Raw genomic sequence first — 7,873 nt, 5'->3', positions numbered from 1 at the left:
TGGTTGTGGTTGCTTTGACACCACAGGGGATGATTCAATCTCTTCATCACTATCGACTGGTGGTAGCTTTGTCTTATTTGGAGGGACGGCTCCTACAAACATGATAGCCTTTCAATAACAATAATAATGATATTACAATATGGTTAAAATTTAAAAACAAGGTACCCTCATTTGCATTTTTCTTTCTTCCATTCGTTTTGCTAGATGCTTATTTTTATGTTTGTCTTTGAATTAGCTTAGCGTCACATCCGGAGAGGCTTCAGTATCAGCATCTTCCTTCTCCCCTTCTTTGCCCTCATTGTCAGAATTTTTCACAACCTTCATTTCTGCATACACACACTCCTGGGCTACTTGCTCCATGATTTGAGTTGGTGACTTTTTATGCAGGTCATCAATCGTAGGCTTAGTTGACACATCTGCCATGCCATCCAAATCTAGCCCATCCTGTAGAACTACAGAACTTGTCACTTTCCCCAAGCCCTCATCTACATCTGACCTCTCCAAACTCTACCCTTTCCCCCCAACCCTGCACATGTCGACCCCCTCCTAAAATCCCGTCAATCCACAATCCAAGTACATGTGTAAGATGCATACCAAAGGGTAGCATAACATATAAAACATCATATGGAAATAAGTGGCCAAAGTAGGTGTCCACATCTCTGCTTCTTCATGGTTCCTTTTCCTATGAGAGCCCAAGCTCTTCCATTTCTGACATGACTTTAAAAAACCTCTCACCTTGTCAGTTGTCTTTCTCCTCAGTGGGTGTCCTGTCCTTCGCTCCATTGTGGGGCAAGATTAGGCAAATTATGTCCAGGAAGAGAAGATGCTGCACATGGTGATGACGATGATGATAGCATGACATCATTGGATTGTGGGCATGAGGTTTCATTATCCATGTGGAGTGCAGACCTGCTAGATTGCACTTCCGGCAGTCCTGGGCTCATGCATACAGCATCCAGAGTTGATGAGGTAGAAGATGATGAAGACAGGCCTGCATTAGGGCCAAGCAGAGTGCTTGTGGGAGACCATGGATCCTTGTCTCCCGTCGATCTGCTCAGCCTTGCTTTTTTGCTGCCTTGCGCCCGCTCTGCATAAAGCTATGCCAGAGGCTTTTCACTGAGGTTGGTTTTGATGTAGTGTCATCATAAGAGGAAGAAGGTGAAGAACTTGCTGGCTTCTACTATATAGGCTGGTGCAATATGAGGAGGAGCTTGAAGGGTAGAGAAGCTTAGGGGGTAGTTGGAGTGAAGGGGTGGGCTTTGATATTGCAGCGAGTCTATGCATGGTTTGGGCTTCCCGAGGGTTTCTTCCCATCTAAAAGGTATGGTGCCTGCAGGTTTGAGGGGGGATATGGGTGCACAGTAGACATCAGGTGCAGAAATTTCTAAGAATTTCATCTGAAAGAGACTGCCCAAATGAGTTGGAGAACCCGCAGGACCACTGTGTTCTTAAAATTATAGCAATGTGATGAGTATGGTGGATCAAATGTTAGAATCAACATCATTAACAAAGTTTAATGTAGGCATGGATAATCAAAAACCAGCAAGCTCTCATTAGGCCAATGCCTCAATTTATAGAGTTTACATCCAAGCATCTAATCCCACTGATTTCTCCTTGATTCACTCCACCTCTTTTGCTTGATTCTCTCCACCTCTCCTAGAATATCTCCACACCTCCTAAATCTCCTCATGCTACCCTTTATTCTCTCCCAGTAGATTCTTCTCACCTTTTCACAGGTTCTCTCACATTTACAGATTCTCTTCTACAGCTTCTAGCCAAGGGCTTGTTCCCGCACACACCCTATTCACTTATATATTTCAACAGCTCCCCTCAAGTGAATACTCCTAGCATACCTGGACCCTATACCAAGTTTCCCTCTTACTTGATAGTCCGCGACCAGTGCCTCAAGTCCCTAAACTCATAGTCCTTGACACTCTCTCTCTGGTGTAAGCCAATGAGTACACCTTTGGAGCAGAATGTGAAGTTGCGGGTTGATTTTGGAGAAGAGTGAAATGCTATAACTGTCAAGGGTTTGGACATCGCAGCATGGATTGCCCAACTCCTTTTGGATCAAGATTTTTAGGGCAGAAAAATCAAGGATCAAGATTCCAGACTCCAGCCCCTTCCGTCCAAAGTAATCAAGGTTCTATCTGCCAAAATCAGGGAAATCCCAGAGGTAGACCCTCTATCCAACCTACAGTTTCAATCCAAGGTAATGCAAGACCTCCACCTCAGAATAGAGGAAGTCAAAGAGAGTTGTTCCCAAATCAGCCGTCCACTTCCAAGGTAATAACATTGGAAGTGATTGAAGAAGAAGAAGATGATGAAAGAGATCATACTCCACCTGCGAGATGAGGACATCTCACGTTTTTTAAGTGGGGTAGAATGTAAGATTCCTCCCCAGCCTCTCAAGATGTCCAGTATCTTCCCCTGTAGTCAAATCCCTCTTCAGAAATATAAAAGATCTTGTTTCTACCAGTTTTGGCCTAGAGAGAGAAAATCTTCTAGAGAGTGGTAATTCAATTTTTAAATATTTTTGGATAAAAAAATATCTCTTCTTATTAAAATAAGTTCTCCCAAAACAGAAGTTCAAAAAGATTTTCAGAAGGTACATTAAAAATCAAGTATAATCTTTTTTAAGGTTCCTATGGGCCAATAAGATTCATCCAAATGTGTGGAGGAGATAAATGGAAGAAATAAAGAAAATCTCCCAAAAATGAGTAAATACTCACATAAGATGAAGAGTTGACTAAGGACAAGGTTATTAGTTAAAAAAGAGAGATATTTAGAAGAAATGATGCATTTTTGACACCTCAGTATGGGGGAATTCCCCTCATGAAGGAGCGCCTATTTCACATATGGGGGAGAGTTTTAAACTCCCAAATAATGAGATATTTTTATCTCTTCTCTCTCCTGTTTCAACTAGATCCAAAAAGTGAGCTAAACTAACCTAAAAATGGTCAAAAATTGACCAAACTGATATGGAAAATTCTAGAATCAGTTTGCTTGGTTAGAGGCTCACTTTTTCCTATAAATAGAAGCCTCCCCCTTTGTTGAAGCTTAATAGTGTTTTTTGCACTGTTAACCTGCTTCTCCCAAGAGCCAAAAACTGTGAATTTACTCATAATTCATTAGTTTTTGACCTTCCCTCTTCTAAAGATTGGTGGCCACTCTTGTTTCAAACAAGAGTAGATCCCTCAAACCATCAAGCAAAAGGAAAGCTCTCAAATTCTCCATGTAAGTTGGAGATTCTTCTCTTTTCTATTTCATTTTATGGTTTTTATGATTTTTGTCTTCCCTAAAATGATTATGATGTTATGCCTCATTGAAAAAAGGCATTCCCCTCTCTTCTTTGGTAAATCCAACCATTCTTTATCCTAGATGAATGATTAATGGATAAAATTAAGTTTTTCATAATGTTTCGCTTTGATAAGTAGAAAATGTTTACATTAGAAAGATTTAAATACTCTTGGTGAACTTTCAATTAATTTTAGAGAATTAAAAATTAAAAAATGGTCAGCCATACAAAGGAGGTTATGGCAAAATTTTCTAAAATTGTGAAAAATAAGTTTTATTTTTTTTAATTCAAAAAGAGTAATTACCATCATATATGTATTCTTAAAGTGTTAATTTTCATCCTAGGTATAAGAAAATACATACTTAAAAATATTTTATTAAAAAAGTGTTAATTTCTTTAGAATTAAATTCCATGCATCGAAGGAAGTATATTGAAATTGTTATTTTGATTATAAAAGTGTTTTTTTAATCATAAATGATTTGTATGCATAAAAGATAATTTTTTATATTAAAAGAGTGATTTTCATCATAAATGATTTGTATGCATAAAAGATATTTTTTTATATTAAAAGTGTGATTTTTATCATAAATGATTTTTATACATAAATAGATGCATAAAAGAAATTCTTTTATATTAAAAAAGTAATTTTCATCTTCATAAATGATTTGTATGCATAAGCATATGCATAAAAGATATTTTTTTATATTAAAAGTGTGATTTTCATCATAAATGGATTTTATGCATAAATTAGATGCATAAGAGAAATTCTTTTATTCTAAAAGTGTAATTCCTACTAAATTGGATTTATGCATGGAAAGATGCATAGAATTTATTTTAATCCAAAGTGTTATTCTCATCAATTTTGATTTTATGCTTAAATAGATGCATAAAGAATTTTATTTTTAATTCAAAAGAGTTATTTTCATCAATTTTAATTTTATGCATAAATAGATGCATAAAGAATTTTATTTTTAATTCAAAAGAGTTATTTTCATCAATTTTGATTTTATGCATTTAAAGATGCATTAAGAATTTTATTTTTAATTCAAAAGAGTTATTTTTATCAATTTTGATTTTATGCATAGATAGATGCATAAAGAATTTTGTTTTTAATTCAAAAGAGTTATTTTCATCAATTTTGGTTTTATGCATAGAAAGATGCATAAAGAATTTTATTTTTAATTCAAAAGAGTTATTTTCATCAATTTTAATTTTTTGCATAGAAAGATGAATAAAGAATTTCATTTTTAATTCAAAAGAGTTATTCTTCTCAATATTGATTTTATGCATAGAAAGATGCATAAAAGATTTATTTTTATTTCGAAAGTATTATTTTCATTGAAATTAAATTTATGCATAGTTAGATGCATAAAAGATTTATTTTTATTTTGAAAGTGTTATTCTCATTAAAATGGAGTTTCTGCATAGTAAAATGCATAAAAGATTTATTTTTATTTTGAAAGTGTTATTCTCATTAAAATGGAATTTATGCATAGTAAAATGCATAAAAGGTATATTTTTAATTCGAAAGTGTTATTTTCCTTAAAATTGAACTTATGCCTAAATAGATGCATAAAAGGTTTTTTATAAAAGTGTTATTCCTACTAAAGTTGTCTTTATGCCTAATTAGATGCGTAAAGAATCTTTATATCAAAAAATTAGAATTCTCCTACATTCTATAAATAGATGTGATAAGATGTGATAGGAATCAGATAGATGTAAATGGATGTATGGATGTGAATGTGAATATGGATGTATGGATGTGAATGTGAATATGGATGTATGAATGTGGAATGTGGATATGGATGTATGAATGTGGATGTGGATGTATGGATGTAGATGCGGATGTGGATGTGGATGTGAAAATGGATGTATAGATGTAGATGTGGATGTATAGATGCGGATGCGGATGTGGATGTATGGATGTGGATGTGGATGTATGGATGTATGTATGTGGATGTGGATGTATGAATGAGGATGTGAAAATGGATGTATGGATGTAGATGCAGATGTGGATGTATGAATGAGGATGTGAAAATGGATGTATGGATGTAGATGTAGATGTGGATGTGGATGTATGTATGTGGATGGGGATGTATGAATGTGGATGTGAAAATGGATGTATGGATGTAGATGTGGATGTATGGATGTGGATGCGGATGTGGATGTGGATGTATGTATGTGGATGTGGATGTATGAATGAGGATGTGAAAATGGATGTATGGATGTAGATGTGGATGTGGATGTATGGATGTAGATGTGGATGTGGATGTATGAATGTGAATGTGAAAATGGATGTATGGATGTAGATGTGGATGTGGATGTATGGATGTAGATGTGGATGTGGATGTATGAATGTGGATGTATGGATGTATATGTGGATGTGGATGTATGGATGTAGATGCGGATGTGGATGTATGGATGTGGATGTGGATGTGGATGTATGTATGTGGATGTGGATGTATGAATGTGGATGTAAAAATGGATGTATGGATGTAGATGTGGATGTATGGATGTGAATGTAGATGTGGATGTGGATGTATGTATGTGGATGTGGATGTGGAAATGGATGTATGGATGTGGATCTAGATATGGATGTATCAATGTGGATGTGGATGTATGGATGTGGATCTAGATATGGATGTATCAATGTGGATGTGGATGTATGAATGAGGATGTGAAAATGGATGTATGGATGTAGATGTGGATGTGGATGTATGGATGTAGATGTGGATGTGGATGTATGTATGTGGATGTGGATGTGGATGTGGAAATGGATGTATGGATGTGGATGTGGATGTGGATGTATGAATGTGGATGTGGATGTATGGATGTGGATATGGATGTGTATGTATGAATGCGGATGTGGAATTAGATGTATGATGTGGATGTACGAATGTGGATGTGTATGTAGAATAATGAATGCGAATGTGTATGTGAAATGATGTGTCGTCGATATGAGTGAATGGATGAGATGTGATGACATATGAATTGGGATGTGAATATATGTATGTGATGTGAATGAATCTGAGGTGATGAGATGGAAAATGATGTGATTGGATGAAAATGAGTACATATATGAATGGAATGTGGAATAAGTAATGTGGACTGATGAGGGATAATGTGGAAAGACGAGAGTTCAATATAGAAACTGTATTTGTGACCTGTTTGTAAATGACTGTTTTATGTCAAGAATGCTGGGGAAGCATTTTGACCGTCTTGTGATTAAGGTCGTGGAGACCTAATTGATAAAGTTGCAACTCTACTGATGGAGAGTCAATGGAGGACATCTCACATAGCAAGGTCGGCCGAGGTCTTGACCAGCCTCGGTTCGATTTAAATGGTGAGCTTCCGATATGGTGGATGAGGGACCAAGGAAGCGGTCTATGAGTGAAGCGCTAGGTGACCTGCGAAGGATTCTAGAGGGTGCTGACCATACGGTGCTCGGACTCTGGGGTCGCTGAAGATACCCACACGTGCGTCGTGGAAGATATTGGAACAAGGAGTAAGAGTTGTTTTCTGAAACCGAGTATGGATCTGGTTGATTGACCTTGCTGGTCCTCAACTGATGAGTCCATAGCTCTCTTATATGGATCTATTGGTTGATCTTGCTGATCTTCAACGAGGATTCCATCTTGATTTTTATAAGTGATTATTTGTCCGGTACTATGAGCTAGGAACTATCGAAAAGGCCCTTGAGTGAACAGGTGGTGAGCGTTCTGGTTGCCAATGATGTCATAGTAGATACTCCGATGAAGGAATGACTGGAAATTAAGATTCAACCGGATACTTGGAAGTTTATGATCAGTAACACTATGTTTTCATTAAATGACTGAATTAAATACATTTGAATCTAGGAAAAAGGCAATTTCATATTGGGTGTGTAAGTGGTGTGACTGGAGTTAAATTTGCTTGAAAATCTGGCTAGGGGGCCTGGGAACTCTTTTCCCTGGTACCCGGGACAAAACCTAACCAAATTCCTAATTGGATCCCATCACTATAGTGGTTGGGCGGTTGGCTAGCCCATGGGACTAGGCTGGACTGATGGATCCGTAAATCGAGACTCAATTTTTGTTTAGTTTGATAGATGAAGTAAATCCCGGACAAAAATTGTTCTAAGGAAAAGAATCAACGGCTGTGCCTCTCAATGAGGAAAAAAGCGTTGGTCTCTATGATCCAAGTACAGTCTTTTTCCCTGATCTGACTATGGAACTTACGGGTTCGGTCAGATGAGCTCAGTTAGTTAAGGCTTTTGACTACATTAGGAAAAAGTTATCCTGGTGGAATCGCCCGTGCTTTTTGGACAAAGGAAGTTTTTTTCGGGATTGGTTTTGGAAAAACCGATGGATTAGTCTCTTGTCCGGATATGCATGGATGAGGCCTCGAGTGTGGGACCCTGCCCCGCGCAAGAAGTGCTACTTCCACTGCTAGCACCCTTGAAATTATTGCGCGGTGGGGACAGGGATCTTACAATACACTTAAGCATGGATTTGATCAGAGATGCCCTCGAGCTCCCCCGACTTAACCAGCCTTACGTGTGGGGTTGGCTAAGTGCACATCTACAAACTCGACCCT

The 7,873-nt window shown here is 37.2% G+C and overlaps 1 pseudogene; it reads right to left on the bottom strand.

Moving 5' to 3' along the window:
- Positions 1-231: 231 nt before the first annotated feature.
- Positions 232-1,410, bottom strand: LOC147626247 (uncharacterized; annotated as a pseudogene).
- Positions 1,411-7,873: the final 6,463 nt, after the last annotated feature.

Source organism: Cibotium barometz, chromosome 22, assembly GCF_041138505.1.
Source record: "Cibotium barometz isolate CiBa-2024 chromosome 22, ASM4113850v1, whole genome shotgun sequence".
Lineage (NCBI taxonomy): Eukaryota > Viridiplantae > Streptophyta > Polypodiopsida > Cyatheales > Cibotiaceae > Cibotium > Cibotium barometz.
This window is presented reverse-complemented; position numbering and strand designations above follow the sequence as displayed.